Source organism: Cyprinus carpio, chromosome B11 (genome assembly GCF_018340385.1).
Source record: "Cyprinus carpio isolate SPL01 chromosome B11, ASM1834038v1, whole genome shotgun sequence".
NCBI classification, from domain to species: Eukaryota; Metazoa; Chordata; class Actinopteri; order Cypriniformes; family Cyprinidae; genus Cyprinus; species Cyprinus carpio.
This window is the reverse complement of record NC_056607.1, coordinates 17,918,503-17,946,349: the sequence shown is the minus strand read 5'-3', so window position 1 is coordinate 17,946,349 and position 27,847 is coordinate 17,918,503. Positions and strand designations below refer to the sequence as shown.

The window sequence follows — 27,847 nt, the reverse complement described above, 5'->3', positions numbered from 1 at the left end:
AGAGGAAATAGGCTGTTATAATGTATTTTCCAGTGCCTGTTACTAGTGAAGTGAGAGCTGAGACCTCCGGCTTTGTCTTCTGTCCACTGGGTCATCAAAAATCATGCATAATTCTCTGTAGCATGCGCCAGGAAGACGCTTATATAGTCATGAAGTATCAACAAGAGACGCTGCTGCAGTTCTGATGATGTTCTAATGATGCTATTTTCATGAAAAGTGAATGACACATTTGTAATGATACTTAGAATTCTTAGTTTGTCTCGAGTGGATGTTTGCAAATGTGAAAAACCGCTATGATTATCTTGTGAAATAACCTCCAATTGTCAGAGTGAGATCTTCTGCGTCTTCTGTTCTTCACTGATCAAAGCTGGGTGTATGCGTCAGTGTTTTTTCAACCTTAAGGAGGCTTCAACGTCAGGCTTTGATAGGTCTAGAGTCTGAAATCTTTTGGATCATACTCGGTCTCTGCCAGCAAAATGTTCAGCTATTTTTGGAAACTGAAACGCTGCCATCCTCAAACATCTTCAAAGACCTGCTCATTGTTGATGTCGCACAAATCTCTATAAAAGAGTTTCTAGTTAAAATAGTAGCCATGATTCATGTGTAATCTGCATTGAGAGACTGAATGAATCATTATTAAGCATATAATGTGGATTTACGCTTCTGTTTAATGAATTTGTAAAATCTGTGTGGCTGGTATTAGCAAGTGTGTGTTTTAGCAAGTATATTTATGGGTCAGAGGAACATTCATTACCATTCCAAAGTTTGGGGTCAAAGTTAATAGATTTTTTCATAATCTATTATGAAAGCATATTATCATATTATAAAGAAAAAAAAATTACAATAAAGACATTTAAGATTTCTGTGTTTATTTGTTTATTTGTAACTTTCTATTCATCAAAGAATCCTGAAAAAAATATATCATGGTTTCCCCAAAAAACATTAAGCAGTACAACTTTTTCCAACACTGATATTAAAAATAAATGTTTCTTGAGCAGTAAATCATCCTGATTTCTGAAGGATCATGTGACACTTAAGACTGGATTAATGGCTGCTGAAGATGAATTTGCATCAAAGGAATAAATAGTATTTTAACATATTCAATAAATAATTTACTAATAATAGTTCAATATTTATTCAGTAATAATTGTAGTAACATTGTATAATATTGTAGTAATTTAATAAAAATTGTAGTAATATTTAATAACAATATTTCAGTTTTTACTACATTTTCACCCAGTAAATGAAGCATTGATGAGAATAAGAGACTTCTTTCTAAAAAAGAAAAATCTTCAAACTTTTGAACTGTATAGTGCAGATGAACTTAAAGCTAACAGACATGGACCAAAATCAACAAAAGTTGGATTGGGCAGCGGGTTAAAGTTGATAGTTCCTTTTAAGGTTATGCAATAGAAAAAATCATTAACTCTGTATAAAGTGATAGAAGTCAATGGAAAGTCTTCACCATGGCACGTTTGTGAGCTACTGAGTGTGATATGAGCTCTCGCTAGGGCTTTGCTTGACTACTTGACTTAACATTTCCATAGTTCAGTTTAATCCTTAACGACCATCTGTTGTTTGACCTACTCCTGTGCGGTAAGGAGACTAGTAGCAACACCCTCATATTAGCAGCACTGTTTCATTTGGCATGTGCAGAGCATTGTGTCATTAGCAGATCCTAGCTAAGTGTTCATGTTTCAGGTTAAGAAGGTTAGAGACTTTGGAACACTTCAACAGTTAATGTCCATGTGTCTAGCAATTAATTCCATTCTGTATTTATGTCCTGTGATCAATACATTTCCATCCTTTTTCAATAATTAACGTTTCCAGATGTTTTATTCATTTATTTTAGTTTGCTTTGCTAGCTACATTAGAATTAGTTTATCTGAAGACTCATCAGAGGCTATTTATGCAACTGGTTTATTTTAGGAGAAAAAAAAACATGAAATTTTACCTGCTTGCTCATGTTACCATGACAGTGGATCCAAACCAACAGCAAAGGTCGAGCCGAACCTGAATTATGCTGACAGCCTCCTGACAGACCTGCCATAAGCACTGCTGATTGCTGTACCTATTCATTGCAACCATTGCAATCAGTTTCCCTCTGATGACTTGATTTGCTTATTCAATCAGATCCCTCTGCTCTCTCTTCAAGCACATGTTTGAGTCATGTCTGACATGAACAGTTCTTATAGCTGCAGGAGAGAAGGTAAAATTTCTGTATGATTTATAAGATAAAGTAAAATATGAATTGCATAATAAAATGTACACTGCCATTGAATGTTTTGGGTCAGTAAGATTTTTTTTTAATGTTTTGAAAGAAGTCTCTATACTCACCAAGGCTGCATTTATTTGAAAAACAGAAATATTGTTAAATATTACCACAACTAAAGTAATGCTTTTCCATTTGAATATATTTTAAAATGTAATGTATTCCTGTGATGCAAAGCAGAATTTTCAGCATCATTGCTCCACTCTTCATTGTCACATTATCCTTCAGAAATCATTCTAATATGCTTGTTTGCTGCTCAAGAAACTGCTTCATATTATTTTTTATAAAGTAAACCACAATACTTTTTTTTCAGGATTCTTTGATGAATAGAAAGTTCAAAAGACCAGCATGGATTTGAAATAGAAATCCCTTTACTGTACTTTTGATCTGTTTAATGCATAATTTCAAAAACATCTTACTGACCCCAAACGTTTGAACAGTAGTATAAGTTTTATGTGTCAAGGTTTATATGTAACTTTTATAGTTATTTAACACATTAATTTAATGTCAATTAAATATCATGTTCTTCATGAAGTAAAATCTGGGATTTAAGGAATTTTAACATCGCTGTAAATGTCTTTTTTTTTTAACAGTTTCTTTCATAACAAATGTAGCTTTTATTCAGTTCCACTCTTTTTATTTTCTCAATCCCGTTTCCGTTTGTCCATTTCTCTTTAGAACCCATCACCCATTTTCTCCTCCATACCAAACACAATATAAAAGACTTCAGTCAAGCTCTGTCTTGAACACGATGCAGGAGACTGGAAGCCAAGCTGACTTTTTCTTGGCTGTCTTCCCCAATGCCCAGTGTTCAAATTTGCATAGAAATAATAATGAATTTGAAAACCAGTCCAGCTAATGTTTCAAATCAAATTAGGTAATTGAGTGCCATCCCACCAGGCCTGGAAAGACTCCTTTCTTAATTATGAGCATAGCTCGAATCCCTGAAACGAGAAGTAACAGAGTGCTTGGCAGTGGATACTGAAACACTTTGTGATTTGTGTTGGACTTGACACATCTCCCATATGTTACGGTAGTACATGCCAGACAATGTGCTCCTGTGAGAGGTACATTTATTCTTCACCTTTGTTGAAGCATTATTGTGCAGAATCACCAACAGTTTTTGCTGGGAATGACATGCATACATGCTATTGATGTAATGCTTCTTAGATAAATGATTATGGGTTTGGGTGTTCCCCCCTCCTGCTACCAATTGCCTCTCATTGGTTCCCTGTCCTGTTCGCTGCCTCTGTAGACTTGTTCTACATTTAAGATGGTCTGTTTAAGCCTGTTATCCAGGGGAGTGATGTAAATGTTGGTCTCTGGGTTGTAAGCAGATGGTATTAGTCTCGGGCTCTGAGCTTCATGCCAAGCAGCTTGTTTTTGCTTTATTAAAAGTCACATCTTATTAGACCACCTTACAACTTCTATTGCTCTCCTGAGGATCTCTTTGAAGTTGAGCAAACTTGCCCACCCATTCGAGAGCACAAGCGGTTTGTTTGTCATGCTGAATCATTTTTAAAAGTTGGTGGTCTGCACATTTCTCCACTTTAACTGTAGTTTGATACCTCAGACTATAAGGAATTTTATATATATATATATATATATATATATATATATATATAATTATATATGGCCTGCATCTGCATGAACTATTTTTTAATCGTTAAAGGTTGGTAGCCTGTATATTACACTGCTTAAAGCATTCATTTGTTACTGCAAAGTATAAGGATAAGAAAAATATGTGTTTTTGGTAGTGGCTGACCAATATTGTTTTTTTTTTTTTTTTTTTTGACAGCCGATGCCGATATCTTGGAAAGCAGGGTGGCCGATAACTGATATTAAACTGATAAAATTGTAATTTTTATTTTAATTAATATTTAAGAAATTTGAAATCATGGATTAAAAATTAAAGGTGTAAAATAAACATACTTATACTTTAGACAAAAAAAAATAAATAAAAAAAAAATAAATACAAAAAAAAAAAATAAAACACTAGTGGTCGACCGACAGTAACCAACAGGGCACTCAGTATTCTGGAAAGTTTGTGTGCATTGGGAATCATATTTTTCAAATAAAGCCAGGGTAACACTCTACAACATACAGCACACAGAGAAAATGACATGAATATGACAGTGGGCAAATGCATAAAGCAAACCAAAAAACAAAATCACAAGTTTAAAGTTTAAAGCATTCAATTCACAAGGACTTACCGTCACACAGAGAACACGCGATCATGCTGCATAAAAATGCACACTTCACAAGATCTCACAGCTGGATTCAACGAAGTTTGCAAGGTTTGTGATCGTGTGTAATAACTATTTTATGACTGATATTGCATTCTTTGAGTGAGCCTGAGGGCACTTTTAATTACTTTGCAAACAAACAAGAAAGATAACACTTAGGGCCTGATTTACTAAACAGTGAAAATTAGCACGAGAGCGCAATTCCAAAATAGCGGCAATGGGAGGGGAAATTTCTGCAGGTGATTTACTGACAATGTGCACATTAAAGAACACAGATGAAGCCAGATCATTTCCATAATGACCAGCGCAATCTACAAAGAGCAGCGCAAATGATCACCTGCTCTAAGACATGCTTTTTTGGCTGTTGAATAATGGCGCAAGTAATTTGATGAGTGCAAACATTAGTAAACTGCGTTGAGTGATTCATTTTAATACTGTCCTCCCATAAATTTTGCATCTGAAAGGGAAACTCCTACAAATGCATATTCAATAAGGTCAGGCACAAAAATAACTGTCCACTGTCCATGCCTTTTCAGTGCTAATTCGTCACTGCAAGTCTTTAGTAAATCCTGACAGTACTATTTTAATGTTTAATATTTTAATGCTGGCGCAAGATGTTAGTAAATCTTGCCCTTATAGTTCAGTAAAGTTATTTATTTTAATTTTATTTAATAGTTTTCTTGTGTTTGTAGATTTATAGTTTTTCAATGTTTTTTAATCTTTTTGTTATTTTATTATATTTATTGTAATACTGGGTGGTAGGTATACTATATAGAATTGTATCATGACATTGAGATTGGGAGTAATTATAAAGCTGGATGTAGAAATAATAATTAAATACATTTTATAGATTAAAAAAATTGAATAAACATTACAATTGTAGCATCTAGTATGTTTTTCACATAACAGGTCATTATATTTTACTAAAGACAGTTTAACACATTTTAAATTGTGGTAGTAATAATAATAATACTTTTAATTTTTTAATCTTTTTATAATTTTACACAGTTTATTATTTTATGATGTTATTGTTGACACCACTTTTACTGTAAATCCACTATTATTCCTAATAGCTGAATTTTTCTGTATTATATTAAGTATTATTAACGAGAAATTATTTTGCATTTTTGGTAATCCATTATTAATGTATTATTATTATTATTATTATTATTATTATTATTATTATTATCAATCATACTTTAAGGTGTGCTTCTTTTTGGCATACTGTGGGTTAATATCATGCCAACAGGGATGACTGTAACAATAAGACTTTGTGTATTAAATTCAATATTATGGTCAAATTAAACATTTGAATGCTTTTATTATTATGCCTGTACGTATTGACACGCATAAGTTTCTTGCACCAAAGAAAGGCTGTAAAATTTGTAACTGCTTGTGAGTTATGAAGGAAAATGTAAAATATATTTCAGTTGTCTCCCCTTCTTTGCATGTGTGTGTGTTCCAGTCCTTGTTCCAAGTGGTGTAAATTAGCAGTGTAATTGCTGGCAATGAGGCCAAGAGCTCTGGGAAAGGATTTTGGGATAACCTGTTGCTTAGGCACCAGAGGGAATGATTATCCAGACACAAACACACACACATACATACATACATGCAGACTTACTTTGAAGTTACTTCTCTCTTTTTATCTCGCTCTTGCATTTATTTGCATCCACATGATTTGAGCCTTTGTAGTGCAAAACCAAATCGAGTTTTACCTTACTTTAATGAGCTCCAATCCAGTGCAGTGAATATTTGTGTGAAGCAAACCAGCCAGAAGCGTTTTAGATGGATGGATAGTGACATCAGATACACAAAGAGTTTGTGGACAAGTGAGGAGAAGAAAAAGAGGAAAATCTTGTTGCTAGTGTGATTCATGTTAGACACAAACATCAGTTAACATTAACCCTCACTGCATTTATAATCACAGATCCCCATTGAGTTAACTTTGATATGGCTCTCTGACCTCTGCAAAGTTCAATTTAGCTGTGTATTCATAAATATCAGTCTGACAGCTCACGCCTCCAAACCTTCTTGTGCTGCTTGGAAATGAGCAAGCTCACACACTCAGCTGATAATGATTATACTGACTGAAATGTCTCCCGCAGTCTCTGCATGCACGTCTGTTTCACACATTTGAACACTTTGAGTGATTCAGGACAAATTCATGCTAAGTGTTTATTTTCTCTGCTTTCAAATTATCTTGTCTCTTTGCGAGAGAACAAATGGGAAAGTCCCGTAATCTCTCTGTATCTTCTATCTTTTACTTGACTGGCCTTATTACGACTATATTGCATCTGGTTTGATTAAGCATTTAGGTTTAAAGTTACAATAAATCTGAATCTTTGAACTAGAGCATGGTCTTTATCTCCCAGCTTTGTAAAACAATTTTCTAATATCTGAGTGCTATGAATGCTGAAAATAAGATGAAATCTGGAAATAATTTTTAAGGTTTGACTTTCAAGTGGCCTGAAAATTGACTGTCGCTGATTGTTTGTAATGAGAATTTTCTTTCTTATTTTAAGCTGTCACTTTCAGCCACTGGGGAATCAGTGGCTCTTCTTTAAAGGGTTAATGTAAAGATAAGGGGGCTGTAGAGAGGGAATTGAGGAAATGAAGTATTATCACATTGTCACTCTAACTCACATTGTCTATTTACACGTTCAGCTGTACAGATATTCATCACAGATAGAATGGGTTGGAGAGGAGGAGAGAAGGGGTAGAGGAGAGTAAAGAATGGGATACACATTAATCCACATGTTCAAACAAACTAAGCTTCAAAATATCCATCACATCACAATATTTGATTAATATCTGCCTAGTAGGTTTGGTTTAAAAGTTATTGGTTATCGGCCGATATTAAAGATGTTTAAATTTTTTTGGTATACACTGATGTTTAAAAAACACAAATAATTTAATAACACTGTTAAATCTATATAATGTTAAATTAAAAAATAATCAAATATATTTTTTTTTAAATAATATTGGTTATCGGCTGATATTAAAGATGTTTTAATTTTTTGGTATCCACTGATGTTTAAAAAACACAAATAATTTAATAACACTGTTAAAGCTATAGAATTTTAAATTAAATTGAGATAAACTAAATATCAGTGTTTCATACTGTAAATTATAATGTTGTACATTTTAAAGCATTTAAACTGATTGAGTTTAGATTTAGTGTTTTTTTTTTTATTATTTTTGTGTAATTTATTTTGAAAAATTGTTTTTTATATTGGCTATAATCTAATTATCGGCTTATTCAATTTTATTACCTCTCTCTCTTTAATTTTTGCACATACAGCAATGGGGGTTCCCGGACCCAAACACAAAGAATACACAGTCAATAAAAAAAGAGAGAGAGAAAGAAATAGAGTATATTGTCAATTTTGGTGCTTTGGGAACCTAAAATTTGCAGACAAGTTATTGCAGTTATGTTGCCAAAATGTTCACGCCACTGCCATTGCCCTAATGCAGCTCATAAGTTGAACATGTTTGTCAACCCCCCTACCAGAAACTTCCATACAAGGAAAAGCTGGAAAGTTTTATTCTTCGATTGTTTCAAATAACAACATGTTTCACTTTGAAATTAACACGAGTGCCTTGTTTGAAGCCAATAATAGCACTGTGTTTGACAGGCTGGCATTGTGCGCCCATTTCTATAAATTGCTCAGAAGTGAAGGAGCCCATTTTAATAGCCTTTCAATGCTGAAATGATTGCATTCATGGCAAATTGCCTTCTCCATTGTTTCTCATCAGTACAGGGAGGGAGAGAGAGAGATATAGAGCGAGCGAGAGAGAGCGAGAGCGAGAGGGAGGGGCTGGGGTTGGTCATTGTTTGAGGGGAGATGTCTGAGAGGGGTCGCGTTTCACTGCTCCTCCGTCTCTCTGGCTCTTCCTGCTGCCTCCTTATGATTAAATCATTCCCAAGCTTTCTGACACACAAACATATATGCACACCCAACACATGCAGCTCTAGGGAACTCGGGATGGAATCCACACTTCATAAACTAGAAGAAAACAAAAGAGGAAGAGTCTGTCTGTCTTGCAGACCAGGCCATGGATGACTCTTTGTTCTCAGGGCAGACGGAAGACCAGTTGGCTCTTATTGCAAGCTTCTTTGCTCTTTAATTCCCTCCTGTCCCTCTCTCTCTCTCACTCACTCACTCACTCTCTCTCTGATATATGACATCTGTTTATGTGAAATTGGATTTCAGTGGGTCCCGTGTGGCAGCCAGTCATACGTCTCCTGTATTTTATACAGGGTCTGAATTTAACAACTGATTCTCTTTCAATTCATGATTTGTAATTTAGTTGGCCACATGCTCCACAGCCTGTTATATTGGAATTTGAATTGGAATGACAGGTAGAGGATTTGCAATTTTTCATAACAAAGAAACAAAAATGTAATTTAATTTGTCCAACAAAACCAGGTGATTTTGTAGGTGTCCTGTTTAACTTGTCTACTAAGCTATTTGTTGTTTGGCTCCATCTGGAAGACTTTTAAATAAAAAAATAATAATAATAATTTTTACCATATATAAATATATTACATTGAGTGTGCAAGTTAGCATGTTTATTAGTAAATCATATTTAAACTTAAAAAAAAAAAAAAAATTGATTAGTCAATTGTGACAGTACATACTGTTTGCTATTCATTTAAAATTGAGGAACTGAGCTGCATTTAACTCCCAGTTCAGTTCTGAATGGCACACAGCTGTGATTTTCCTTGTTCCCCTTATAGGAGAAAGTGAACTAGAAAACAAGAGTGCTAAAGCTAGGGAAAGAGAGATGTGAGAAAAGTGAAAGAATGAAAGCGAGAGATAACAAGAGCAAGAAAGACTGAACAGGCTCAAAGAAAGGTTGTCTCTATGGCCTTGTCTCAGATAAAACTCTCTGATGCGTGACTGGCAGATGGGCAGACACAAGCGCTGCGAACTTTACACTTCACTGTCAGTAAGTGGATTGCTTATTTTCACATGGCAGTTGGACTCCAGTAGTCTCTTTCTCTCACACTTTTCTGAGTGCAGTTAATATCCCTTGTTTCCTATATCCTCTGGAGTTTTACTCCACTTTTACTCTCACAGTAGCTCTGTTCTGAGAGTAAATGACCAAAAGATCAGAGCCATAACCATTACATAAAGGAATAGTCCACTTAAAAGTAATGAATTTACCAACTTTCATGTTGTTGTAAACGTATATGACAGTCACACTTTATTTTAAGGACTAATTCTCACTATTAACAAACAAACTACAACTTTTTCCTCAATAAACTTCTAGTTTTCTGCTTATTATTAGTAAGGTAGTTGTTAAATTTAGGCATTGGATAGGATTAGGGATATTGAATATGGTCATGCAGAATATATGCTTTATTAGTACAAATAAACAGCCAATATGTTAATAATAGGCATGCTAATAAGCAACTTATTCATAGTAAGAATTGGTCCCTATACTAAAGTGTTACCTTTAGTAAAAGGTAAAAATTAAGTTGTTATTCACTGAAAATATTGTATTATAGCCATGGTCACATTATAGCCCTTGGATTTCACAGCCAAAGGAACATCATACAGACTTCAAAATGCAGGAAGCTGATTAAAAGGAAGTTTCAATGAACTGTTCTTTGGTGACTAAAGAGTGCACATCCTGAGACTCATCATAAATTCATTCATTCCACCCATAATAGATTAGATCAGGTTATTTCCCAAATAGCTTTTCCCCTTTTATGTTACGGTTTAATGCAAATGATGCAATATCACCAAAATGAAATATTCATCAAGCCAGCCCATGTCTTCCCAAAGGGGGAACAGGCTGTTTTTGGTCGATAAAGATCAATGATATGTGTGCATCCTTGCATGTGCATGGTAATGTGTTGACCAACAGACCATGGCCTCTTCAGCCGCTTGTCAATATAAGTAATATTTGCTGATTGATTTTGTCACTGCATCACAGGATGAGGTATCCCTGATTGGATACGTTTTTATTTGTGTGAGAGTGTGTGAGCATCATATGTCACATTCAAGAGGTCCGTAACAGGGAACCCTACCAGCCACAATAGATTGTGAAAGGAATTTACCACACCTACTCAATTCTGTGGTCAGGATTACTTGACTGGTCTATTGTCTGGGTCGCTTTCAAGGCAATAGGTCTTTAATTACAGCAGGAAACCTGTTTCGTATCATTGGAGATGGTTTAATAGACTATTGTTTGGCTGCTCTACAAATGGCAATGCTGATAAGATAAATAAGCTTTTTGTGTTTACACCTACTAACCAAAGAATGCTTTTAAAACAGAGTAGAAAAACCCAAGAAAGCTTGTGTGGCACAGTTTCCATCCATCAACCATCAATCATCCTTGGTTCTATATTTAGCTATTCCTTTCAAACATTGTGTGGGTCTGATGTGGTTTTGGTTTATTTGTTAGTTAATAGCCTCTCTAAACCCACATCATGCAAATAAGTAATCGTTTCAGGAGGTTTCTGTACTCATGCTGTATTCCTCGTGAAGTTATAATCCCATTAGTACCAGAAAGAGTTAAAGGCGAGAAGCAGCAATTCCCAGAATGCATTACAAAATCAAAAGGGTCCAAAAATGGTCATGTCTTTTGGGATGTAAACATCTGAGATTTGTCTTTTCGTCTGCTATGTATTGCACAAAGAGTCTGTTATCGTTCAAGACATTCCTCCATGCTGAACACTGTCAGTTCCCTCAATATGCTGATGCTGTGCTTTCCGGGAGAGGTCTTGAGTCACATCTCCACTGACCTTTGTCCGATATCTCTCCTTGTGGTTTTAAGCAGAGCGCGTGCTCTTGGAAACCTAATTTTATATGTGCAGTCTTGTATGAGAGAACCAAAGACAATAAAAGGGAGAGAAACATTGTGAGAACAGAAGAAACTGTCAGTCTCTCAGTTTTAGAGACTGGAAATATAAAGGTCGCGACCTCTAACGGTTTCTTATCGTCTCTTCCTGTCTAATCAAAACCATAAGTCTTCTCCATCTTCTTCAGTACGGCTGTCGCCCCGGGCTGACTGCTGACACTAACACAGACATCGTTTCTTCATTGGTTAATGTTCTGCTTAGTTCATTTGATTGGCAGTTGAAGTAGATACACAAATAAACCCTGTCAGTGTTTGTGTCTTCTGATGTGCCTTTTGGGACCTTCTGTGATGGGCAAGTTAAACAAGCAGTAATGCTGTCCTGGCATTTGCTCCTCTATTTTGAATGCTTGAAGGTTAAAATTATGTCATAGAGGAAGCTATAGAATGTCAAATGTAATGCAAAAAAAACAATTTTATAATCAAAATTATAGAAGCCTGTTTCCGCCACTGAATAAATATAAAAAAGGTAATTGCGACTCTTTATCTCACAATTTTCATTTAGTTTCCGTCACATTTCTGACTTCTTTTCTAAGAACCTTGAGATATAAACTGCAACTGTGAGTTATAAAGTCAAATTCTGAGGAAAAACTATGAAACTATTTCCTTACAATTGAGAGTTTACATCTCACCGTTCTGACTTGAATTTGCGAGTTGATACCTTGCAGTTCTCAGAAAGAAAGTCAAAATTGCGAATTTACATTACACAGATCTGAGAAGAAAAGTCAGAATTGTGATGAGATTTAAACTTGCAATTGCTAGAAAAAAGTTAGAATTGTGAGGTAAAGTTGCAATTACCTTGTGGAAACAGGCTTTCATATTAAAGTTAGTGTTGAACTTATTTAGTTATCAATGTATTTAGTTTATTTATTTATTTTATTTTAAACAACGTTTAGCATGGACTAATTTAATGGCCCTTCTAATCTGAAATAAGCTTTTCTGCTTGTTTTCAGACTAGAATTCTGCAGAATTATATCCCCATTCCTCAATGCTTGATTAAAACCAAATGTCAAATGTTATTGTAATATCTTGTAATATGTCTAGTTATAGCAGATTTACATATTGTAACCTATTACATAAAAATATATTTTTATGATTAAGAATAAACACACTGCAAAGTGATTTTTCTCTTCAAGGGGGGTAGGTTTCTGTAGGGGGATTGGATCTTGCATGACACTGGCTCAATAATTAATTTCTAATGAAAAATTAAATAACATCCTTCCTGGTGTACATTTCAAGTAGTGCTTTCAGTACAAATACATGCAGTGCATACTTCTAGTCAACTGTAATACACTACAGTATAACTGCAGTTCAGTGCAGTGTCCCCATATTATAATTAGTTTACTGCATTATGAATATGCAAATGCACTGTAGACTATTGTAAACTTCAGTGCAATTTAAGTTAAGCTCAATGCAAGCCAGTCCATAGTGACAACAACTTTATGAATCTACTGCACTACAAAATGAACAAAATAAGAAAGATTTCATATTGCACTGAACTGCAATTTTAAAGCAAAAGAGAATACGTTGGAGAATACATTTGTTTTGTTTTGTTTTTTGTTTCTTCCTGAGTAAAAGAGCTGAAAGATACACAAATGTATTTCTCTTGTTGGTTGTTCAATGTGAAGCAGCAGTCTGTGAGCTGTATTCAACCCTCTTTTACATAAAGTGCTATAGCTTTTATGCACATTTGCAAGATGTTAATGTATTTAATTAAAGTTTGCAAAGGGCACATTATAAAAAAGATTAATAATTTATAACACTAACTGAAATTTTCCATTAATAAATTCCATTAGTTAATTAGTCTGCAGTAGTAAACAATTACTGTGGGTTACTTTATTAGTATAATCTTAAAATGGTGACCATGCAGATTTTATTGTATTAGAATGGCATTCATTGAGTTGATGGATTGGTAGATTTGGAGTGGAGTTTGGTAAAAGGCACAGTGGATGTGATGAATTGAGGTTGAATTGGATTACAGTGATGTTTTGATACACTGATGGAGACAGCAGTATAAAGCAGTATGAGTGCTGCAGAACACTGCCTGTGTGAATTAGCAGGATGCTGCTGGTTTTAGCTTTTATAATGAGGAGATATTAGAAAACAATTGTATCTCAATTGCATTTTTATCAACATCATAACCATTATAGATTCCATTGTTGTCACTATGTAATTATCTTCATAACAGACTGTTTTTATCATTGAATGTGTTTGTGTCCATTTCTTGATTTTCTTTCTCTAGTCTTTTCTTTTCTCTTCTGTAATGAGACCAAACCCAGCAGTGAAAGATCTCCCTCCCACACCAGCCTGTGCTTAGACCAGCTATTGCTCATCACTTCTCAAGAGATGTATGGAGAAGTATAGAGTGAAAGAAAGACAGAAAGAAGCAAATAAAAAACCCTGGTATTCTTTCTTACAAAAACAAAACCTAATCAAGTTAGCCTAGCTTACACCTAGTCAAACTGGCATTTAACTGGTTTAATTGATTGACTAGCTGGTCTCACGGCTTCTCTAAAAACCTTTTAAACCAAGTATGATTTAAAAAAAAAAAAAAAAAAAAAAAAAAAATGGTTTAAGATTTTTGTTAATTTAGAAATTGCCTACTTTTCTAGGCCCTTTTTAGACTTTTGTTACTATAATGACTTTGTACATGTTTTATTTTAGTATTATTAATACATAATATTTTTTGTTAATTTTTGAACTACGTTTTATTTTGATTTTTTTTTTTTTTTTTTTTTTACTTTAACGGTTTAGTAATTGCATATTTTTATAATTCTTGTTTTTTTTTTAACAATGTAACCTGAAGAAAATTGGTGTATAAACAAGTTTCAATCAGAAATTGTTAGTATATTTTACAAGTAAATCCAAAAAAACTGGCAAGTAACATTACACTGAATGTGAAATTTTGAGATCAAAAGACTAAAATATTATTTTCTTGTAAAAGGCATACTGCAATAATCTTTGTTAACAACTTCGAAAAAGAATTTTTCACGGCATGGAGTAGTTTTAGGTTTAATTTGAGTATTTCGTACTTTAGTTATTTAAATTAATTATTTAAATTAATCTAAACAAAGATGAGAAATGTTGACTTGGCAACTAGCATGAAAAAGTTTTTTTGTATTTTATTTTAATTCTGTTAGTTTTTATTTTTGTAAGTAATCTTTTTTTATGCTTTTAGTTAACAATAGTAACCCTGCTTTATAATCGTCAAACTGGATGATTTGTAGAAGACCACATTCGTGTGTTCCTTCATGAGTTTGTATTATATGCATATGGTGTTGGAGACCATTCACACAAAACCTCAGCAAAAAAGAAATGACTTTAACATATGATGGAGTCATTTTCGTATCATATTCTGCTTCCTTCCCCCGTTTTTCTCCTGTTCTGTCCTAAATGAGAGTGAGTGTATTCATTTAAGAGGAAGACTGATTTTGATACATGAGTGTCTACTATCCTGTACCCTTCCACAGTCCAAAAAGGTCCTGTCATTGATGGCTTTTCCTTCCCGCTCTCAAATTTCATTACGCATTTCTTAATGCCTTTTTATGCATGCTTCTCTCTCATTCTCTCTCTGCCCTCTTAAGAGTATTTTGAGGTTTTCCACACCCAGTGCTTAGTCAAAGATGTCTATGTGGGTCACAAATTATTTTCCCACTTAAAGAAGAATAGAGTGCATTTGTTAACTGGCGGGTCAAGCTGTTTCATTCATTAAGTGTAGAAACAGTTCTCGCTCTGTTTTTCTCTCAAATCCCTCGAATCCTTCTCTCTTGGGATGCTCCTATTGATTGATAACTTCAGTTAGCGATGATGTGAGATGGAACATGTTACGTGTTCATGGGAGCACGCAGGGAAAGACTTTCTCCCTTCCTCCTTCTCCTTTTCCCTTTGCTTCACAATTTAATATAACAGTCACGATTTTCTCTCAACGGATTTCTTTACAGGTGTCATTACATACTCCTTAAGTGCTTTTTTTACTTGAAATACAGGCACATACAATATAAAAATGTCATATTTTGAGCCGAAAAAACACCCAGTAATAAGCAGAATGCAAATTTGTGCAAATACATGAGTCGGAAGACAACAGCCGATTATTTAGGTGCTCTATCTCGCATCATATGACCAACCACACTTAAATTGCACATAAAAAGCTTCCATTCAGAGCAGGTTGCCTGGTGCCAAGCTAACATATAATTACATTAAAGAGTCGTGCAAGCAGCCATGGAATGTTTACCGCTCCGAGTCTTGGCATAGTCTCCGGCTTCAACATTTAGAGATAATGTCAGAGTAGCATGCTGCTTATAGGGTCATATTATGCGCTTATAACTTGTGGAAAGAGCAAGCATGATGGGGTGCAAAAAATAGGGTTTATGGGAATGTTTCATCCAAGAATGTCAGTTGTGAGCCACTGGCATCAATATGATTTAATGTTACTTAAATTCTATTTAAATATACTGCTATTCAAGAGACTGGGGTTGGTATGTTTCTTACTTTAAAAAAAGAGACTGCATGTATTTGATCAAATATACAGTTAAAAACAACAATAATGAGATAGATTTTTACAATTTAAAATAACTATTTTCTATTTAATATATTTTTAAATGTCATTTATTTCTGTGATGGCAAAACTGAATTTTCAGCATCATCAGTGTCACATGATCCTTCAGAAATTGTTCTAATAAACTGCTTCGGTGTTCAAGAAACATGCTGCCTTGGAAACTAGCTGAAAAACATTTAAGGGTTTTTTGATTTTTATTTTATTTCAGTTAACCCTTATTTAATTTCAAGTAACACAATTTGGATGGTTTTAGATTTAATTATAGTTTTAGTTATCTATAATAACCCTTAAAAATTACATTTGTTCAATTTTAGTGATAGATAGATAGATAGATAGATAGATAGATAGATAGATAGATAGATAGATAGATAGATAGATAGATAGATAGATAGATAGATAGATAGATAGATAGATAGATAGATAGATAGATTTTTTTTTTTTTTACCTTTTTTTCAGCTGAGAGGTGATTTTAATCCGGTGGACTGCTGAGCTGTGATTGGCAGAGAGATTGATGACTCATGAATGGGGGACGGTTGGAGAGAATTTAGTGGGTGGAGGGTGCTGGGAGGCAATTTTAGTCTGAGGAAGCAGACTTACCACCTCTCACCACTGCATGTATTCGTTTTAGCCTCTTTCTCTCTGTCTTTCTTCATTGCTTATTCCTCCATTCCATCAGCTCTTGTTTTTAATGGCTCTGCCACAGATTGCAGAGTGAATGAGTGAAATCGTTCTCTGGCACAACGATTAGCTCCAAGCATTTGTCTTTCACTTGCTCTTCCCATTTCGCCTACTCTCTGCACTCAAATGTGCACATTTTCCAGTTAAGGAAGGACAGAGAGGTTTTACTGAGGCCTGTTATTTAGAAGCGATTATTCCATGAAGGTGTAACAACTTTTAAACTCTCCTCAGAAACCTAGTGCCAAAAGGAAGTGGTAAGTACATTTTACACACTCTTAGACTTGTGGTTTTGTGTGTTTCATACACTTTACTGACACATTGGTTTGTCAGACTTGTCGTACTTGTGCTCAGTTTTAAAGTTCTGTCATTTTTGTGTTGCTTTTCATCTTGCTTTGGTGAGAATGTCTTTGTTTTATGGCTGTATTGCAAGCAAATGTGCCTCGAATGCAACTCATATGATTAACAGACCAGGCAAAGTGCAAGAGCTACAGAAATCCACAACTCTTGTCATCTCAGCTGTTGAGATTTAAGCAGACTGACAGCACACAAATCTTAAAGTATCTCACAGCTGTGCGACATGCCTCTTGCTTTATTTTTAACCTTTGGCGTTGTTTTACTGGTCTACGGTACTGGTGGGGCAGGCCAGCATATAGTCTAGAGCTTCAGTATAGGAATTTATGCTGCTACATACATATTTATAAACTTTGCCTTTGTTGCAAGATCCTCGAAGTTCAGGGTCACTATCCTTGTTGCTTGTAATTCTGCGTTCTGAGACAAGAAATTGGCAGTATATTTTGTTATTGTGTAGTGTTGAGACAGTTTATCTCTGTTGTGTCATCTGGATAGGACTGTAAATCATGACTATGCATTCTGCGAGTATTTGCTGTTGACTTTGTTTATGGCGCTCATGTGTAAAGGCTTGTGGCACCGGCACGCATTCGGGACAGATCTACCGTGTCACCCCGTGATATCCTGCACACGCCCAGAGTGGGTTTTCTAGTCACTTGAAACTTGAATTTAGAAGTGCATGATGAATAAAAAGAAAATAACAAGTTTTTAGAAATAGGCTTTTTATATACATGTTCATTTCAAATGGTTTTGAAAAGCTTTTATTTAATTTTCAAATTTTCATTTAATGACATCATAAAAATAATTATTGTTAATAAAGTTTTACAAAGATTTTAGCAAATAAACACATTTTGCTACAAAACATCATGGATAATTAATAAATATAATGTTTTAGGGGAGTTGCATAACATGATTTACCTTGTCATAAAAAGTTAAAATTACCCAATATTTTAAGGTCAGAGTTTTCCTCTCTATGTTACGATTTTCTGTTTTTTTTTTTTTTTTTTTTTTTTTTTTTTTTTTTTTTTTTTTTTACTTTGCAAGTTTGTTTACGCCACACAATTCGCAGACAACATTCGATGTTGCAGTTTAGTTGAAATATGTTATCTTTTGTTTTCTTTTGTACTATGGTCAAAGCAGTTGTATCACACGGACATTTTATACCTTTGCAAAAATTCCCTTTGCCTTGTCTTGCATTTTTGTGGATTTTTTTTAAATAAATAAATAAATAGATGTGAACAAAACAAAAAAAAAGATTCTCTCACATCATTAAGCATTATGCATTCAGTACCATACACAAAATTCCTGTCTTTATACTTTATCTTAGTTACTTTATTTGTCTCTGTTTTTTTTCCATCTCTGTCCTTGGCATTCTTTGTGGAGCTAACAGGATAAGTGCACACGCTGTGGACTGAAGATAAATACAGAAACAGCCAGTGAATGAAGAGTCTAGCTGTACTTTGAGAAGAGTGATTATGAGGTGAACGTGTAGATAGGAGAAGGCATGTTGAGAGGTGACAAGGATAAAGCTCTCAGTCTACCTTAATGCACACTGCAAGCAATGAATGTGGCCATTGATTTTTTTTATTTTATTTTTTTGGCGGGTGCGTGGGTGCCTCCTAAACACAATCTTTCCTCTCTCCTGCTGCTCGCTCTATTTCCTACTCTCACAGTCACAGCCAATCAAAGCTGAATATGCAGGACTCCAAGAGATCTGAGTTCGTCACCCAGACGGCATTCGAGTCATGGACCAGTGATTCATAATGGCCCTCTTTAATACCCCATACATATATAAACACACAGTGTTTTAAAGCATCGTTAAACAAAGGGTCATGAGCCTGGCTCACTTACAGGAACCATATCACATTTTTTAATCCTTTAATTTATCATGATTCATTTTTTTCCACTTGTAAAATTAGACAAGGCAGTAAGAATTTTTTTTCATGACTATTTTCCAACCTCACTTTGACCCTTGATATTAAACAAGCTTTTACTGCTATGTCTTTAAATTTATTTAAACACCAGAAATTTGTAGAGCTGCAGGTGTAATGTATTTTGCACTGCCCCTTTCTTCAATAACAGCCTCTTAGCACCATTTATTTCCATTTAATTTGATAGGATCATAGAACAAATATTTCAGATCAGTTCAGTCTTTGAAAATATTCTGGGAATGTTCAGGAGGTGCAGAGTGGAAGGTGCTACACCCAGCACAATGTCTGGTCAACATTTGTACGTTTTTTGCCATACTTCCTTCTTATAAGTAGGCCAAGTTTATAAACACCAAATAGGCATTGTTGATGCGTAAAAGTGGGCAGTCATATGTTAATGTTGCAGATAGGGATTTGTTTTTTTTTAGCTTAGTTTACATTAGGGCTGTTGCAGTATCCCTACATGATTATTGTGGCCAAAATAGTTCACGATAATGATATTATCAAAATATCTATAGAAATAGAAAAAATATAATAAATAATGCCAAGAGTCAAATTCATCCTTAATTTTATTAGTTTTCTGTCTTTTTTGGCCAATGTATCCAACTCAAAATACAAACGTAGGGAGGCGATTCCAAAAAAACTCCCACACTGGAGCTTTTTTTAGAGTGCTTTTTCCTGTCATCTCCATATCTCCATGCTTTTTCCTCATCTTCTGTTCTCCATTTTATGATGAATGAACAGCTCAAATGTTAAGGGACTGAGAAATTTCAAAACACAGATTTTGCATCGCACTTAACTTTTTTTTCCAGTGATGTAAATCATGACGTGCTTTTGTGGGCAAGACAGAGATGTTGTATAAAAGAACAAATTTGAATCACAGCGCCTTTCATTGTTTAGGTGTCAACAATATCAGATTGCGGCATGTTGCGACACCCCCCTTCCCCCATCCTGTAAGACAGAGGCAGGGAGCCAAACAAACCAGACTGCTACTCAGCACTCCCACCGCCTGCCTCCTAACGCCTCCTGGCCAGGGATGTGCTATTCTGAGGAGCTGTCAGTCAAACACAAGTGCTTCTGTCCATCGTCCGAAGGAGTGAGAAAAAGATAGAGGGGAAATGCCAGAGAGAAAGACTGGGTGAGAGAGGAAGGGACGCTAAGATTAAGAGAGAGAATAATGAAAGGCGATGACAGTAAGAAAGACCAAGAGAGAGAATAAAAGGGGACAGGTTTCTTCTTTGATTTTTCAACCGTCCATAATCCCTTTTGGTCAATCATTTGGTTGCCAGTCTCTGGTTCACTGATCATCTTTGTTCTACATTCTAGCTTTCCAAGCTGCTGTGCTTAAAATACACACAGACAAGCATGCAACAAATTAACTAGTTGCCATGAAGCTCTAATCTTCTTTCTTAAATTTCACAACGGATAGATTGTGCATATCCATTAGAATCAATCTGAGCATAGACAAGTCCAAGTACACTTTTTTTTTCAAGCAATTAGTCATCAAAGTGGAGCCGCATGTGTCACCAAACAGGGAAAGGGCTTTTGGAAAGGCTTGGTCGCCTGCTTTGTGGATTCATGAACCATGAGGAGCTCTTTTGGGTTTAACTAGAGGAGCTTGAATCTGAGCTGTTTGACTTAATTAAATGGTGTCATGCTAAGCTGAGTTATAGGATTAACTGGGTTAATGTGCTTTTACTGTGGTCTCTCATTGGCGCACACTCCTTGACTCCTTGATGTTTAAAAAGAGATAGAATGTCAGGGGTTTTGGGGAGTAGGGATGAGAATTATAAGGAATTTAGCAATTCTGGTTCCAATTCTGATTCCTTGATGATTCTTGAAGTATTTTTATTTATTTATTTTTAAGGATGCACGCTACCTCTTCAATAATTTGCCCTAGCTACATACTAAACAAAAATACTAAATAAAAACAATACTGTTTTTGTATAATATACAGTACCATTCAAAAAGACTAGAAAAAAGTAAGATTTTGACATTTTTATGCTCACCAAGGCTGCATTTATTTGATCAAAAATACAGTAAAAATAGTAACACTGAAATACAATTTATGTCCATCACTTATTACTCCAATCAGTGTCTCATGGTCTTTCAGAAATCATTCTGCAGATTTTAGCGCTTATTATCATTAATGTTGAAAACAGCCTGATGTTTTTGTGGAGGCCATGATATTTTTTTCAGGATTCTTTGATGAGTAGAAAATTAAAAAGAATAGCCTTTTTGAAATGTAGCATAATACATTTCTTTACTGTCATTTTTGATTACTTTAATGCATTCATTTTGAACAAAAGTGTTAATTTTCTTAGTGTATTTACGGATTTGTAATTAAATTATTTCCTTTTTTAATTAAATCATTGTTACTAATTGCACTGATTTAAGCCTTGAAGAGTGCACCAAAAAATAATTATTTTGTGTTTCACAGAAAAAAATCTTGCATGTTGGAACAACATGAGTGTGAGTAGGCTAGTTGATAGCAGAAATTACATTTTTGGGTGAATTATCCCTGTAAGCAAAAAGTAGCCGTTAAAAGGGTTCAATTTGGCCTGACGAAATAATGAGCCGTGATGAACCTCTCTAACTGATTAAGTAGAGAGTGACTCATTAGATTGATTCAAACCAATTCATCTGATTAATTAAAAAGACATTAATCATGAGTGTTTGTTTGTGAATCAGAATACACTGAATGCATCGATGAAAGAGTGGAGATGTTCAAAAACCTCTAACAGTCATGAATATCATTCGGTTCCAGTTCTTTTAAAAATAGTTCTCAACCCTGTTGCTGACACCCACCCACAAACACATGCACATGTCTTGGCAGACCATTTGGTAGAGTTTCTGCCTATGGAAACTTCGAGGGCTGCTCCAGACAAGAGTATGCATGGTTAAACCAAGGACTCTTGCAACCATTGCGGTTGTAATCACTTAACATGGAGCCGTCTGTGATTATTGATGACACACACTAATTGGGATCATAGATCATCTCCCAGACACTGACATGACCACTAAAGTCAAATGCTAGGCAGCCAAAGGTCATGTGTTAATGCCAAGTGTCATATGTCATGTGTCAAGTTAAAGTGAGCCAACCCCAAAGGCATGTCTAATATCTGCTGTGTACGTGCATATGTGGGGCTGATTTTTCAGAAATGCACGTAAATAGCTCTGTACTACTTGCATTCACAATAACTGAATTCAGTAAGAGTATTAGCTCTCTCTCTCTGACCTGCAATCTTCTTTTTTTTTGTGGATACTTTGTGAACATGACCCTCTTGGTTGGAAAATGGTGTGTCTGCAGCAACTGGGATGGTAAAGTTCATAGCTGCTGGAAAGTCTGAATGTCTCTGGCATGTGATACTACGGAGATTGGTGAACTGTGAGAGGCTGAGTAGAAAAGTTAAGCTTTAATGGGGGAAACTTGTGGTCTGAACATTGTATGTTTAATAGTTGCAATGATTTTTATGTAAAAAAAAAACATAAAGGGTGCTGACTAACATGGAGTCAAGAGGGTCTTTGTGTTATTGATGACAATGAATTGAATGCAGTGACTCATACGGCCTGATTGTGTAAGATTTTGAAAAGATTCATTTATCTAAGAATACTTCAGCATGATTAGAAAGACTGTGACTCAGTAAGCATAAAGGCTTGATGACTCCTCAGGAAATATGAAGTCTGTATGTGAATATCTGAACAGAAATTAAGATTTTTGATTAAATCTGAGAGCTTTCTGACCATGCAATGACAGCAACACAACTGACACGTTTAAGGCCCAAAGAGGTAGTAAGGACATCATTAAAATAGCGCATGTAATATCATTGGTTCAATCATAATGTTATGAAGCTATGAGAATACTTTTAGTGCACAAATTAGGGATATGCCGGTATCAAATTTTCATGTTGCGATTAATTGCTAATGGTATTACCATATACGGTATTATCACAGTATTGAAATTTAGTCGCAAAATGTGGTCATAATACAGTATAACAGGTTTAATAACTTTTTTCTTATAACAAAAATAACTGAACATTTAAAAACAATAAAGCAATACACAGACAAAAAAATAAAGTAAAAAATTTTCCACAGATTTAAGTGCAAAAGTTTATAAAGACTAATAGGCATCACTTTAAGATCTAAGTAGCTAACCTTAGTTAATGCATTAACATTAACAATGAGCAATAGCTATATTGTTACAGAAGTTATTTGCAAATTTTGATTGTAACGTGTTATTAAATATTGGAATTACCTAAGATTAATGAATGTTTACAAGAATTTTTCATTGGCAGTTTATGTTAACTAATGAATTAACTGATGTTAACTAATGAAGCCCTAATGTAAAGTGTTACCAAACAATAAAGAATCAAAACACTTTCAAACAATATATAGGGCATGTTGTAGTCCAGATTAAAATGTTAAAAAGTTAGAAAATAAATAGCCTATTAAGTCTAAATATTTGAGTATTTTGCTTTGTGATGAACACCATAGCGAAAACACAAACCTGAATGCTATTTAAATAAATTTCAGGAACAGAAGAAACAGAAAAGGCAGCTGCTTTGTTTAAAGGGTTTCTGGGGTAACAGCTGCATTTCTGCTGTTCAGCGCCATCTGCTGTCAGAGAGTAAATTTTAGTGATGGGAAGTTCGGGTCATTTTACCGACTTTACAGAACGATCTTTGAGTCTCGTTCAGCAAAATCAACAAATCTTTTTTTGAGTCATTTGGTTCATTTTGTTCATTTTAGCAAAATCTAATTAAAATGTTACATGTTATTTCCCTAACACATCTACTATTTACGCAAACGTTGATCACACTACAAACAAGACAAAACTATAATGCTATAAGAAACAGAAAATATTAATTCATTGTTTACCTGGTACTTTAGTCTATGCTAGCTCACCTCAACTCTTATCTGAAAAGTATTCGGGTTTGAAGTTCACTTGTGTGGGGGTGTGTGCGTGTGTGTGTATAGCTCTGAGATGCCTGTTCTAAATGCATAAAATGCTGATCTTCTGATGTTTCAGGAACAGGTGGTGGAGAGGCTATAGACAAGCTCCTTTAGAGCTAGCAGTACTGATCCAGAGTCAGTCTGAAAACTGGATACAGGTCTGAGGACACTGTTTGCAAATGAAGAAAAAAAAAGAGTCAGAAAAAGAAAATGATGACACATGGATGCAGTTAGAACAGATTAAGATGGAGAACAGAGTCAGCAGGTTTGAGGAAGAAAAAGAGGAACATTTAAAAAGAACAAGGAAATATGGAAGGTGCAGCTACAGTACCTGTGATGATGAATGAGTCTTTAATGAAGTAGCCCTCCCTCCCCCTCTTCATTTTTTCCTTAATCTCACTCTCTTTCTCTTTCACTGGCTGTCCAAAGCCGCAGCCTTGGCAGCAAACAACCCACTCCATCACGTCACGCCATGCACGATCAGCAGACACATCTATACACACTCATTTTCAGAGCTTTGCCGCACAAAATGGCAAACGGAGCCCCAGGGATGACTTTCAATAAGTCATGCTTAAGTGTGACAAGTGTGAACTTTAGAGCGTGTTCTTGATATGATAACACAAATGGATGTCAGATGAAACGGATAATGCGTGGTTATGTGTTTGTCAGGCTATGAGAGCATCATGGGCCACGTACCACTGCTAGCCTCTGAAAACTTTGGCATTGGACGTCGAGAACAAAGAAAAGGATAGAAAAGCTTCCCGATTGAAGTGTGTTCTCACTTTGCAATAGAGCCAGCAATGCTGTTTGTGTACCACTGGAACTTTCCAAATGTCCTGTAGTGTGTGTGTGTGTGTTTGTGTGTGTGTGAAAGCGTGTACAATGGCTGGGCATGCTTGAGATACCTCTGCATGTTTTGCCAGACAACAGGCGAGATCTCCACAACAGCTCTCCCTCTGTGCGCTGAGTGACATAAGGGGACTTTTTCCACCAATTTACTGTGCGTGATGTCTTCATAATCCTGTCACAATTGGAGGCTCTTGTCCAAGGGAATGAGAAAAATTATAGGTTTGTGCGTGTGCGTACGCGTGCAGAGAGCAGCGTGCTTCCAAGTAATGCTAACGCCCTCGGAGATTCCTTGGAAGGAAAATGAAAAACACACTTAAAAGAAAATAAGGGGGGAAAAGTAAAAGAAGGACAATAAACTAAGAGAGAGAGAGAGAGAGAGAGAGAGAGAGAGAGAAAGATATTTATATGAATATATGTAAATTAGGAAAGCCAGGTAGCATTGTACTGTAAGTGTCCTTCACAGATGTATTATTTTTATTATACATTTATTGTAGTTTTATAAGAATATTATTAAATGTACACATTTTTGGAGAGAACTTATGAACTTGCTGGCCTGTAAAGAACATCTCAAATCACTTGAGGTTCCAATTTGGTAAGGATACGTCAAACCATGTGTTCAGCAGTGTGTATATACTCTTCTTTTGCTACAAGAATCTACTTAATAAATGTATTAGAAGCCTAAATCAGATTAGAGAACCTTATGGTATCCAAATCCCAATCATACTCGACTCTAATGTTTCTTTTATCCTCATTTATAACCATTAATTTAGGCAGTGTTCAGCCAAGCTTAAGTCGCGATCATGTTTCCAGTTAAAGATTCATACTGAAGTGTGAGTGTGTGTGGGCTTGATGTCTGTAGTTCTGCAATATTCAGTAAAGATTAAATTCACAATGTTGGCCTTCATGCTAACAAAGCTCTGCCAGCAAAGGCATCACTGGGCCATCACACACTGTTTCATCTAATCTTCGATACAGGTCCAAGCCTGATGCACTCTCATTCACTCCCCAAGCCTGACAATCTGTCAAAAAAATCAAGCATTTGGCCCCCCACCCCCCTTTTTTTTCTTGTTCTCTTTCTTTAGCTTTGTCTGTTTCCTCTCTTGTTTACCTCAGGGACACAGGATCATCCGGGATCATTTATTTTAATTTATTATCTTTATTTTTTATTTTATTTTATTTTATTTTATTTTCGTCAATCCTTGCCCTGTAATTTTCTAATACAGAATCCAGTCTTTTTCTGCCTTTAAAACACACAAACCATTATTTTATTTTATTTTATTTTATTTTATTTTATTTTATTTTATTTTTATTTTTTTTTTTTTTTATTTTTTTATTTTTTTATTTTTTTTTTTTTATTTTTTTTTATTTTATTAAAAGGGTATTAGTTATCAGAATAATGCTGATGGTGCAGTTTTTTTTAGCCGCTGTGTGAGGGAATATGTGTGTTCGTGGCCTCATCTGCCCCGGTGGTATTGTTTTGCAGGTCTTGCTAAGCAGTCCTTCACTCATTTAGCTGGTGAAAGCTGTGGTGATTGTGATAAGACTGCTAGTGATTGTTATTAATGTAACACACTTCTGTAGCCTTTCACTGGGGCTGACTGACTGTGTAGATGTAATTAGGTGGACAGGATCTGTAAATGTGCACAGACCATGAGTTTTAGTGCTTAAATATGGCTGAGGTGTGGACTGTGTACTGTGTTTGTTCATATTGCATGTGTGTAACTCCAGAGGGCAAGTCAGAGTATTACTTCCCTCCAAGTGGAGTGTTGCTGGCATTCGTTCTGGTTTTCAACCGTTGCATTTTAAAATTACACAGACCACCTCTTTAACTTCCCTCGTGCTTTACACCTCCCTACTAGCCTCGAGATCTGCCCTGATTGCCTTTAACGGTTATGCATGCAGGACTAGAAAAAAAAAATCCAAAAAAGGATGTTTTGCACTGAGTTTTTTATATTAGGTATTATTCATAAGGTTTATCTATGCACTGCTCTTATTTTAATGCTATTTTACGATTTAACCCTTAATCGTAATGTGGATTGTGTATGCATTTCACACACACAAAAAATAAAATTTAACGGTTGGTTTAAGCTGTTCCTAAGCCTCACAGTAGATAGTGTTTGTTTTGATGCTTAGCTCTGTAGAAAAATGTGACTTTGTGACTTTTCTCAAAGAAAGCAAAAGCAAGACTCATGTTGACTCTATTAGTGCAAGCATGAGAGAGCAAACTTCATCTTTCTTTTTCTCCTCCCTCTCTCTGCTCTTTTCATCTATTCCTCATTTTGAACACTGACACATAACACTGCTAAAAAACCTATCCATCTTTCTGTCCAATGCCTCTGCCCAATAAATGGGACCGGTTTCTTTTTGGACAATGACCTCAAATGTTTTCACCGTATTGTGTTTAACACTGGGTTAAATGTAGAGAAGGAATGTTAATTTATAAATATCTGAGACCATTTTTGGTATTTTTCTAAGATCAATCTGATATCTATGACCAGAAATTAAGCATTTCAAGATTTCATGTACCCAGAACTGGTTTCTCCTTGCGTTCAGGGTTTAATTTCAACCACATGCCGTGTTTTATGGAAGATATCTTGATCCAGTGACATCAGAACAAGGCGAGTGAGACATTTAACCATTAACACCCTAACCCTCCCTCCCTAATGTCCCTTCCCCCTAGGCTCACACATTCCCACAAAGCCCTAAATCTGAGGCTAAGTAAATGGTTGGCACAACATCCTCCCAGACGCCAGCAAGAGGAGAAGTGTGATAGATCTGTGCCGTTGAACGGTCATGCTTCAGTAGATGAGCTGGATGGTTGATGTGTCTCATTCTCTTTTGTTTGGTTTCTAGTCAGCATGTTATATGTTGAACATTTACTCACATGAACACATTTAGCCCCATGGTGTTTTTTCATCATTGCTTGACTAGACCATTTGCAAACAATTAGGTTCTTCCTGAAGCCCATTGTCAACTCCACACACACACATACACACAACTCCCTGGGGCTTGAGGAGGGGTTGTTTCTCTAGTAATGAAAGAGAATCTTCCATGGCCACAATGAGTTTTCAAGCTTAATCATTTCTTCATTTGTTCAGTCTTATTATTGAGACACACACAGACAACAGCTCTCTGTAGCACCCAACCC

General features: G+C 35.4%; 1 protein-coding gene across 4 annotated transcripts in view; it reads left to right on the top strand.

Annotated features, from left to right (window-relative positions):
• Positions 1–27,847, top strand: part of prickle2b (prickle homolog 2b) — a 76,107-nt gene that overhangs the window by 15,338 nt on the left and 32,922 nt on the right. Inside the window, exon 1 of one of the 4 annotated variants that reach the window (XM_042734335.1) lies at positions 16,520–16,875. The exons of the other annotated variants lie outside the window; for them this stretch is intronic. The gene's annotated coding sequence lies outside the window, so the exon portion shown is untranslated. Of the gene's footprint in view, positions 1–16,519; positions 16,876–27,847 lie in introns of those variants that run through there. 4 annotated transcript variants of the gene reach the window in all.